This window comes from Engraulis encrasicolus, chromosome 16 (assembly GCF_034702125.1).
Source record: "Engraulis encrasicolus isolate BLACKSEA-1 chromosome 16, IST_EnEncr_1.0, whole genome shotgun sequence".
NCBI classification, from domain to species: domain Eukaryota; kingdom Metazoa; phylum Chordata; class Actinopteri; order Clupeiformes; family Engraulidae; genus Engraulis; species Engraulis encrasicolus.
The window spans coordinates 13,893,646-13,905,819 of NC_085872.1; the positions used below are offsets into that span (position 1 = coordinate 13,893,646).

The 12,174-nt window shown below is 38.8% G+C and overlaps 1 long non-coding RNA gene and 1 other non-coding gene across 2 annotated transcripts; both read left to right on the plus strand.

The window, feature by feature from the left end:
* The first annotated feature begins 253 nt into the window (after positions 1-253).
* Positions 254-3,854, plus strand: LOC134466309 (uncharacterized). The gene is made up of 7 exons (XR_010038271.1): positions 254-332; positions 1,564-1,660; positions 1,800-1,857; positions 2,059-2,145; positions 2,400-2,446; positions 2,730-2,788; positions 3,619-3,854. It is a non-coding gene; the product is annotated as an uncharacterized LOC134466309 (long non-coding RNA).
* Positions 3,855-6,698: 2,844 nt separating this feature from the next.
* trnak-uuu (transfer RNA lysine (anticodon UUU)) lies at positions 6,699-6,771 on the plus strand. The gene has a single exon. It is a non-coding gene; the product is annotated as a tRNA-Lys (tRNA).
* Positions 6,772-12,174: the final 5,403 nt, after the last annotated feature.

The window sequence follows — 12,174 nt, forward strand, 5'->3', positions numbered from 1 at the left end:
CTACTTCTTGCTCCGATCACATCCCGAACTCTTTGGCCGTCAGAGTGTAATTACATTCGGGAAGGTAGAGCTATGCCTGTGTGTGTGCGTGCGTGCTTTTATGCGCGGTCTTGCACTCTTGAAAATGCTGGGTTATTTTTGTAACCCAAACGCTGGGTTAGGTACGGGTTGGGTAGTTTTAACCCATAATGTTAACCCAGCCAGTAACCCATTTCATTGGGTTACGAGACTGCTCTGATGTCAGTGAATGATCGTTTCAAATTTCAACTGACAATATGGGCCACGCTGCAGAAAATGCTCAAGAAGTCGGTGAAATTAAAGTCCTATGTAAGGTAAGTTGATTGTTTTAGTCCCATCATGTCATTTTTTTCATAATTTCAATACGTAATTGACAGGGGAGAGCAAAACCGTTGTATTGTTTATGGTTGCTATAGTGATTTGAAATGACTTTGCATAGGCCTACTACACACAGTTATGGTAGGTCCCACTGCCACTTCACAGCTATGTTCAGTTCGTTGGGAGCTTAGTTTCTTGTTAGAAATTGACTCTATTATAAATGTAACTTCGTTTTTAAGTGTATAACATGTCCTGTTCGAGTTACATCAGTGGCATCTGAAGTTAACACCAGCAGTCTGGTTTACTAATGCCGTTAGCATTATGCTAACGGTTAGCGTTATGCTAACGGGTTAACAACAAGAATCATGGTTTGTTTGCAAGTTTGTTGCAAAATGTCTGCTTCATTGGGTGCTTGGTTTACTGTAGAAACGAACTCTGTTTCATTATGAATTCGTTTTGATGTAAGTTTAGCCATAACCTTTACAGTTAATATCACACTGTATGGCATCTAACACCAGAGGGAAAAAACTAGCTACTTTTCTCTGCTTTAAAATGCCGCTAGCATACATGCTAACGCGCTAGCAACAAATGTTACTTTGTTGAGGCTAGAGTTGTTTAGATTAATGATACACCCATGTTGCCCTTTTCATGTTCATGTAAAAGGGGGTTGTCAAGGAAGCATGTTTTGAACTTGTGTGTGTGTGTGTGCTGTTTTAGCTTTTGTCCTATGTTCCCTGCTGCTTCCAAGTAGACTGGCAAAGCGCAGGTTGTTATTGCACCTGACAGGTTAGGTTTAGGGATGGTCAGGGCCAATGATACAGTTAGTTAGGTCAGTTAGTAAGGTCAGGGCACAAATTTACAACTCAGAAACATTGCATTTCTGACAGGTTAGGTTTAGGGATGGTTTTTGAAAGGGCACAATTTGAAAACTCGGAAACATATAATGCGGGGAACATAGAACCCTTTTTTAGAAAAAAGGGTCCTATGTTCCCCATTACCATACAAAGACAGGGGAACATAAGACCCGGTGAACATAGGACCCGGGGAACATAGGTACGCTCCCATTATTGTGTGTACATCTCTAAGATAAATCAAAAGATAGAAATGAGGTACTGGGTGGGTTTAAGTTTAAAAGTTGTATGTGTGTTTCAAATGTCAGTCTGTTTCACACTGTTTATCAGAGATGAATAGCCTAATGTTTATGTTGTGTTATATTTTGCTTTGCAGTTGAGAAGATAGCCAGGGAGCCTGTTGCTGGGTGGAGCTGTCTTGTTACTGTACGTGACCATGTCTGAAAATAAGTGGAACTAGTCAGTTTCTGAAGGTGAGCAAACTTGAATTGAATGAATTTACACAAAATGTAGCTTATGTATTTTTAAATGTCAAAAATCTATCTGTTTAAGTTTCATATTTTATCCTGAGACCCATAGTGTTTATGTTGTGTGTTATTCTCTCTTTCGCAGCAAAGAAGATGGCCAGGACTCCATGCTGATAGATGGGAGCCAGATAGAGTTGGTAGAGGTGAGTAAAATGTTACAAATCTACACAACATGAATGTGTCAAAGGAGTCCTTGTTGCTAAACGGGAGCTGCATAGAGATGCTTGAGTTGAGTGAAGTTTTATGAATCTACACACATTTGTTGTCAAAGATCTAGCAGTACATATTTCTCACATGGGTAATCAGCATAGTCATGTTATGCTGTGCATTATTCTGTTTTACAGCTACCCAGTTCTACTCTCTACTCTACCCAAGACACTTGCTGTTGGATGGAAGCTGTCTGGTTTCAGTACATACCTAAATATGCTGAGGTGAGCAGATTTTGATAAATCTACACAAAATGTACAGTATTGCTCATAAAAATAGCAGTGTAAGAGTACCATGCATTGCAGGCCTGTTGGGTCTGTTGGCTTTCTATACCTTTACTATGGCCTCCCGAAACGTCCTTGTAATTTTATTGAGCACTACTGGATATATCTTGTTTCAAATACCAAAAAAAATCGTCTGAATTGCATGTTGTCAATCAGGGATGGATATTAGTCATCTTTTTGTTGTGTGTGCGCAGCCAGGCACGCCTTACTGCTGGATAGGAGCTGTCTTAAGTTGCTAGAGGTGAGTTGAATATCAAATCTACACAAGATGCATGTCAATGACATAAAATGGTGTGTATCTCCCACTGTTAATTAGAAATTCTTTCTGTTGTGTTTCCAGCTGTTCTCTGATATGAGTCTGGCAGTGCAAATGTTAGCTCCAAGCTAGCAATTATACTTATCCTATGAATTCTTGTTGTATATAAATATGTTTCCATAATGTTAGTTTGATTGCCACCGTCTCCCATAAAGACATGCTGACTGAGGAGGATGTTGATTTTTTTGTTGTGTGTTTATCTCCGCAGCTGAGGAGACAGCCGGGCACTCCTTGCTGCTGGATGGGAACCGTCTACATTTGCTAGAGGTGAGTAAGATATTGTAAATGTATGCAAAACATACTGGCCCTCATTTGTCAAGCCATCGTAGAAACCAGCGCAAATATGAGCACAATATGTGTACAGTACGCACGGCAGGGATGGGCAGTATTGCTATTACATCTATTTGAAATACATTTTGAAATACAAAATACTATTTTGTATTTTTATTTCATATAAGTGAATTACATGTATTTGTATTTCGTATCAAAATACTTTCCTCCAGTATTTTGTGTATTTCACAAAACTACAAATACAAATACAAATACTTAGTTCTAAAGAATGTTATTACACAATATGAACACAAGATGGTGCTGTAGGTTAAAAAGTATATGAATGCCCTTAGCTGAATTGGAGGCACATGCTTGGATTTCTTCAGCCTTGAATGCACAGGAAGTTCAATTTGGTTCAAGGTGAGTGGCTAATCATTTAATTCATTCGTCAATGACGTGTTAATGTTTTCCCCATGTCATTCAAACTTGCTTTCAGTTTGCCATTGAGGGCCTTTTGTGTAGAATTGAGATATTACCCGTGCATACTGTTTTAAATCTAGCTGTATAAAGTCCGTTCCAATATGCAACCTTGCTTCCTCCACTTCTGCTTGTGACCTCGTACCAAGAAGTATGACATCACTGACAACAGCATTATATTTAAATATCTCATAAAAGCTCAATATATTTAATTTAAAAATAAATGAATAAGTAAATAAAAAATAATAATAAAACAAAAAAATAGGAATTAAATGGCTTTTATCTCATTTTGGAAAAGAGATCTTCATGTGTATTTCAATGAACTAACAGCTGAAATTTCTTCGTTTTAGTGTTCCTCTGGCTGCAGTCTTCTCTCATAAGAATGAGGGGGATAATGATCCCTGCCCTGACTCTCCACACAGCCAGGGAGAGCGCGAGTAACGTGTGCACGCACACGAGCATGCACACGCACACACACACACACACACACACACACACACACACACACTACTGGATGTCTTTCTGGATGTCAGTGTTGTTTTAATTAATTATGTGTGTGTCTTTTGTAAAAAATAAAAAAAAATAATTATAGTGTTAAAAAATATTAGATGAGATCCATCCCACCCCCTAGTCACCGAATCCTACCCCTCCCCTCGAAAATATTAGTTTACTACTTATTCATGAAAACATAATTTTTGCCATTTCGCAGCACTGTTTCAATGAATAGAGTAGCTGTAATACCTACATTGGACACAATCTTACACACTGCACCTTTTTAAAATCCCTTGCGCATAGAAGCAGTAAACTTTTAAATAAGTCCAATTCAAAGGAGTTATCCGTACTGCATATTATAGTATGGTGTGTTGTATTATCTTTTTATTGCCAGTATTTCATTGTAATCTTTTTGGCTGCTACCGTATGTTTTTTATTTTATTTTTATTATTTATTTATTTATTTATTTTATTTAACGCCTGAAGGCAAGACAAATAGTCTTTGGTGCAGGAAAGGTTTCTTAATGGTTATGGCCATTTCAGTTAGAAGCCAAGTGTTTTGCTTATTTCTGTGTTAATGTTTTTGTTTTTTTTGCCCTTAATACCTACTGGGATCGTGGTTGTTAATTGAATGCTTGATTAATTTTTGTTTTTTAGAATATTAAATAAACTGACTTTCTACTTTATAAGCTGTATTTGTGTAGTATTTGCATTATGCCATTATTAATTAACATTACATAAAGACATAAAATGAATACAATAACTTGGGTAAATCATTTTTTTTACTGCCTCTGTTTTCCCATTAAATTGTTTTTTACAAAATAGTAATGTATTAATTTAGCATTGCTTTAGCACAGATGATGGGAAACCATGGCAGTAAGAGTTTTGGTTTACCAAAGATTTTACTTAACTTTTATAACCCAAACATTGGGTAGATTTAATCAATTTTAACCCAACATTTCATAACCCAACATGACCCAATATGTTGGGTTAAAATGTGTAACCCAGCATGTTAGGTTATTCCAACCCATGCTGGGATAGTGTCATTTTCAACCTTGCGTTGGGTTATTTTTGGGTTATTTTTAACCCAGCATTTTTTAGAGTGTGGAGACAGGACAGGGGTCCTGATCGAGATGCACCTGATCCACAGTCGCAATTGCAAGAAAATAATTTGAAAGCCCGGTCACCTCTCACGAGTGCATCGCATAGCCTAGTCAAAGCATTTCTTCTAATTTCACACATTGCACACTGCCCATGCTGAAGAGACAAACTGTCAAGGCAGCGCGATTTGCTCTTGAACACGCCCTCACCTCCACATCAGGTGCGCATTTCACTTCCGCAAGAAGAACTTAATAATGTCAAAGTGAGATGTTAAAGAAAAAAAAGTTAAATCTAGCCATCCTTGTTTAGGCTACATAAAACATGAGGAAGTTATTCAGATGTGATTCGCCATTCCTCACCCTAAAATTGATTAGAACGCAGGAAATTGCATCTAAAAAACAGATTTTTTTCACAGCACCCCCTGGTCAAAACCAGTTCCTGCGTCCCTGGCTTCGCTACTGTGCTGAACATGTAAAACGTACCTTGTGAAAGGCGCTGCTTGTCGAGCAGGGAAATATTGAAGCTGCGGTGGGGAAACTCTCTCCACGTTGTAGTTTACAGTAGTAACAACTCGGACATTGGTATTGAAATGGAAGTTTTTATTATCATTATTATTATTATTATTATTATTATTTTTACTTAACACGTAAAAAAATAGTGAAGGCAATTTGTCTTGGTGACAGTGGAGTTAAAAGGCATCCCATGCAGCCGCAGAGGTAGATTCTAGCGGCTTCTCATAGGTAGGCCTATCCACTGATATCGATAGCACATAATAGTGCAGACAACCGCCCTTGATGTAGGCTACTCTGACTGTTCTCATGATGGTTGTTCATCTACCAATTTTACATATTATTATTTTTATCTGTAGGGGGAGGGCCATGGGAAAACAAAATTGAAGTGGGGGGAGGGCCATGGGGAAAAAAATTGGGGGGGGGGGGGGGGCCATGATTTTTTTTTTTGACCGGACTTCCAGCGCACCAGCCCTCCCCCCCCGGTAAATAACGTACAGTCCCTTAAGTAGAAGACGATTTTCACTTTCTGACTTAATGATTTTCAATTTCTGAGTAAAGGTAGCTACATGAAATAGCCTAATGGATATAGGCCTATAGGCTTGTTCAAAATACATGAATGTAAGACTCTGGACTGCAAATTCTTTTCTTCGTAGGCTACAGTGTTTAAAGGCCTACATGCGTAAAACACCTGCATCATGGAGCTCGACCGCTTGACACTGGACTGCATTGCCTGAACCTGACAGGAGATGAAAAGCGGTGGGGGTAAGTGAAGCTGTTAATGTGGTATTATTAGCCTACATCGACAACATATGGACATGATGGTCACTGGATAGGTCTAGTGTCAAAATAGTCATGTTTGGCATCAGTGCACAAACCCACAAACTGCGCGTAATCTTGATAAACACATGTTATTTGCGGTCCAGTTAGAACTCTTGATACAGACATGACATGTGCATCAAATCTCTGTTTAACGTTTTCTTTATTTTAATGAACTACAAGCTCGCTCCAAACTGTAGGCCTGCCTAGTTGTTGTCAGGTGAAGAAACGTGGAGAAGTCTGTCTTTATTCCACGTACCGTTTTTGTCACTCCCTAGGTTTTATGCGGGGCTCCAAGAAAGCAAAGTTCAAGTGCTTTCTAGTTTTCATCAAAGGATAGAGCTCTTTAATGGACTTTCATGAAAATTGCATTCTTATGAGGACCTCCTAAGCAAATATCCTGCGTTTGAACTGGTCGCTTTTTTTAAATAGTTTTTCGTACTTTACAAATTGCAACAACAGCCAAGAGCGCCACCTTTGTTAAAGTCCTATTCATGCCCCTCTGTCAGAGCCCGGATAGCTCAGTCGGTAGAGCATCAGACTTTTAATCTGAGGGTCCAGGGTTCAAGTCCCTGTTCGGGCGGTATGTTTTTCCTCGTTATTCTGACAAATTATTGAAGTCAAAGTCAAGCAAAGGGTGAAAGCGTTGTGACAGAGTATGGGGATTCAGAGGGAAATAAAACCCGTAGCCCGGACGAAATGAGTAGGCCTACCTCCAAGATATGTTTTGAACATAGCCTACCGAAGACGGCACATAGGCCTGTCAACAGTGAAAGGTAGGCTAATGTTTCTGCACACACAGCATATTTCAGCCTGGCCTGTGTAAATTAAGTAAATCATATTTGTGTTTGGCTGAATGGCTTAACGCTTTGCAGAATTTGCCATGTTTTTAATTGAACTCGGATGCTGGAATTGATTTGAATGAGTCTTTGGGCCTATAAATAGGTTAAAAAATAAATAAATAAATAAAAAACTACATGGAAAAGTCACATGGGGAATACCTTCACTTTCCTAATTAAATTTAAATTAAATGAATAATGACTGTGATCAAACAAAAACTGGCGCTGAAGTGCCATTATAATGACCAAAGATACATAGTAGGGTGTTTTTGATCTTTACTTAACATTGACTATGTTATGATGTGAAGTAAAGTTAATTACAAATGGAATTATGGTGGCTCTGTGGCCTGAGAGCAGAGTTGTTGGCTTCCCATGACTTGAAATGGCATGATACTATAGCTACCTCTGCAGGGCGTTTGAGATATTGCGCCCATGTGAAGGCTCGCTTTGTATAACAAAATGAATTTGAAAGCAAGACATTATTTTAGCACATTATAAAATTGTAGAAAAATAGATTTGCCAACAGAATAGGAGTTGAATTGTTGAATCATTTATGAATGATGAGCCTTTAATATTGGAATTTTGGATTGTAGAATCACCTTAATCCACACATACTCCCCTTTTCAGCAGCTTTGAAGAGATCAGTGACTGCCTGCTTGTTGGCCTTCGCTTCCCCTCCCATCTGTAACACGAGGTCGTCCTGCACAGTCCCAACTCAAACTCATGGCCTCCCAATCACAGCAACCCATGGGAGCACAAGTACGCTGCCACACTGATACATCTGTATGATGATAAAGCTTTTAGGTTCACTAACTTAGTGCTGCCAAAGTCTGCTAGTTGGCATTCAGTAGGCCTACACATCTCCTTGAGTAGCCTAGATGTGGAAGAGGGTCCTCAGCAGCCTACTTCTGACCGTGCCCTGCCATTCACATGCCAGGCTTGGTATTGGCCATCAATGAGCCCGTTTATATGCACATCAATAAACCGATTATAATCAGGTGTTTGGAGTAACCGGTTTATTCACGTGCTCATGTAAATGGAATAAACAGTTTATTCCAGTAATCGGAATACCGATTATTGCGGAAATGTAAACAGGCTCAGTGGTGAGCATGGAGTACCCTTTATCTAAGAGGGGTCCCCAAACCCCACCATGGTGCCATGCATGCCATGCATTAGAGTGATTAAACTCTATGTTTCAAAATAAGGGCCTTTTAAATAAGAGAACCCCTGCTTCCCTGACCCCTAACTGTGCGTACATACTCAATCTTGTTCACAAGCCTGTTTGTAAAAACTTACTTCTGTTTTATGACATTGCAACATGAATCCTGACATACAGCACAAAGGGCCATTATGATGGCATATTTTTTCCAGTAACGAAATTGCATTTATGTAATAAATCACCCGTGCAAGGGGGCAGCCCCCAATCGCACCCCAAAGGAGCAGTGCATCAGGACGCTACCATGCTCAGGGTACCTCAGTAATGGAGGAGGAAGGGGAAGAGCACTGGTTAATTACTCCCCCCCACCAACCTGGCGGGTCGGGAGTCGAACCAGCAACCTAGACTACAAGTCTGACACCCTAACCACTTACCCATGACTGCCCTAAGAGAGCTTATCTTTGAATTGAAGTAAAAGCATTGAGAGTACATAAATAACAGTGTAATGCATCCATGCTAGACTAAGTTCTACTGAACAAGACATTTTACCCTACATTACTTCAAATCTCCAAAGATTATAGCCTACCTGTAAATGAAGACTTTATGGTCAAAACGGTGTATCTCCATTTTGTAGAATGTTGGGAAACTGACATTTTTGTATTGGGCATTCCATTGCATTGCATTGCGAAATGCATTTATAGGTTTAAGTTGAAAAAATATGTTTTCAAAATATTTGAATGATAAGAATTCATACATAGATGAAAGGACATCTGAACATTTTCAATATTAAAATGCAAAAGTCAAAAATGGTGGATACACCGTTTTGCAAATAAACTTTTCAAATATAACCACAAGTTACCACGGCAAACAGCATCAGCTTAGTAAAAAGTAATAAAAAGTCAGGCATGGGCCTAAAGCAGGATATAAAAATATTCTTTCAGCTTGAATTTTCAGATTCAAATGAATCTTATTACAAATGTGAACAAGATATGCTTGCACGAATTACAAACAGAGAATGACAATATTTGTGCAATTGTATTTTAACTTTTTTTCTTTAATTGAATATCAAATTCCTAAGAGTCCCCCATCACTTATCTTGCCATCCCTTGAAAAGACACATAACAAGTATTTACTTTCACCAGAGACAAAACATTTTTTTATTTCACAGATGATTTGTTAACAAGTGAGAGGTTAAAATATTTCCAATACATTCCAGTATTTTCAATACATTCAATACAGCCCAGTTTTGTATTCACTGCTAATGTGTAAAGTGATGAGTATACTGTACTGTACATCAAAAGTCAAAGGCTTAAATATAAGCAAATAATTTGGAACAAGACTACAAAAGAATAATCAAGGGGTAAGTGACTATCTATAGCAGAGGGCTATACTCTGCCAGCATCGTCTTCAGCACCCCATACTATGCATGCCAATCCGGTCCAACTTGTGTCCGAAGCAGGCACTTGATGACGTGTAACTCCTCTTGGGACTTGCTGGTTTCTTTTTTCGGCCACCGGTTTGATCTTTTTGTTTGGGGGATTTCGGAGTTTTTGCATCGTTTGGGAGATCCACCTGAAGACTCTCAGTGGAATAGAGACGCTCGCCCTCCAGTCTCTCACCTTGGTCACTGCTGGAATGGTTTCCAACCACTCGAGTTATTGGAAGCTGAAATATTTCAATTAAAATAAAATAGGCATTCAGCAGGCTTGAATTTTAATTTTCTAAATGAAAATGATACATAGCCTAAAGAAAACTACCATGTTTTAAAATGACATACTATAAACTTGTTTTATTCAATTAAAATCACTGCGTAGTTACTCTTTTCCACATCCCATACTGAAGGACATCTTACCTTATGTGGTGTTGTCAAAGGTTTTGCTTGCAGAATAGAAGTAATCATCACTCCATAAATGACAATGTATGCTAAATCCATGTCGCGAAAAATCTGTGATACAGCAGTCCAATTGATCTACCCGCCAGATCTGTAGGTCGATGAGAAGTACGATCTTGCTCTGAAGAATTTATAATCGGCTGGTGCTGATGTCAACAATTTTTCTGTCATTCCTATCAACGCCTTCTAAGACTGCCAATTAAATTCAAGCCATTATCAACCGGGAAAATATTAAGGTGAATGATAGGTCAATGATAGACCATTTGCCATTAGTTTTTTTGTTGTTGTTTTTTTTTATACTATTTTTAATGTTAACTCTTAGTACTGGGTGACAAGTGGAAACTGCACTAACAATATGTGAATTTGATATTGTGTTATGTACAACAGTATGTTGACAGCTGGAAAGGTGAAAGACCTTTCATCATTTCTCTGTCAAAACTCAGAATCCCGGCAGATAACAATGTTTAAAACTACCCATTTTAGCCCAAGCCCTTTTTTGGGGGATGCCTATTAAAACCTAAATATCTCAGCCTCCAAAGCACACAAAACATTAAATAAGTTGCATTTAAAAGCTACGACACTCATTTTGCATTAGAATGTGTTCATTTAGCTTTAACATACCCAGAGTTTTAATAAAAAACCCTCTGAATGCAGCAGATATGTCGCGCCAGGCTAAAAATGGGTTAAAAGAACACACACAAGGTATCAAGCAGTCTTTATCTGTTGCCCTGAACATCCCATATGCACCAATCAAGAGTTGTAATATTGATTTTTCAATTCTTATGCATGTTGCAAATGTATTCAGGCAAGCAAGCCTTTTCATTTTGCTCATTTGTTTGATAGAATGTGATGCACTGCCCAAATACTGTATAAGCAAATGAATCATCCAGAGAAACATATATTTTAGGACCTTTGTGCTGGTGTCCCTCTTGTTTGGGCAGGTAGTTTCCATATGCCAACTGCCTCATAATGTGTCAGGTTCAGTTTGAAGTTTCTTGGGCCTTAGATGAGATAATGTATTGTGATTTTTGGTTGCCAATTGAGAATCTTATTGTGTGTGTGTGTGTGTGTGTGTATGTGTGTGTGTGTGTGTGTGTGTGTGTGTGTGTGTGTGTGTGTGTGTGTGTGTGTGTGTGTGTGTGTGTGTGTGTGTGTGTGTGTGTGTGCGCGCACGCGTTCATGTGTGCGCGTGTGTGTGTATGTACGTGTGTGCGTGCATGCGTGCACACTTGGTATCTTACACCTTTTCAACATATTCCCATTCACAAGTTCATAATGGATGATGAGGTGATGCAGAGTCATCCGTGGTGGTTAGCATTGGCATACCTCAGCGCATGTCATGCCAAACCATAGTCATGAAGAGCAGATTATAAATAGGAGTCTGAAGTCAGACACTCTGACACGGTGTGAATAAATAATAGATGATTTATAGCAAACTCTGGAGGCCCTTAGCAACGACTTTTGTATTTGGCACAGACAATGTGAAACATATTACAGGAGGTTACTTAAATAGGAGACATATTATAAATAATCAGGAGGACTGCATGTCTGTATAATTGAAGGTTCAGACCACAGGAAGCATATGCCCCAGGAAAACACTGCAGCTCTAGAAATGTGTCAGTTGAGTCATGTCCATTTGATTCACAAGATAAATGAACTTATCATCTTAGGATTGTTAAGATGCGTGAGACAGCGACATGGAGGTGGCCACTTAAAGTTATCAACTGTCACAACCATAAACATGTAGGTTAATGGCATTCTAGCTGACAGGAAATTGAAATTCAGTGTTTATTGTCTACAGCATAATATTTCCTTTTTGTCAACCCATTTCAGGGGTCCTTCGGGTCATGCATTTCAGGAAACATAGTCCATCCATTTACTTGTCTACCATGAAACTCAGGAATTGTTATGACTTGGCATTACAAAAAAGGGTACTAGATCTACGTACTCTACTTTAAAGAGACCATTTGTACAATTTGTAGGGAGGTCATCCTACAAATATCAATGCCCTATCAAGCCCTTTGTTTGATGTGTTAGGACATGGTCCCTGTTATAAATTTTCTGCTACCAGAATGGCAATGACTAACTCATAATGCATTA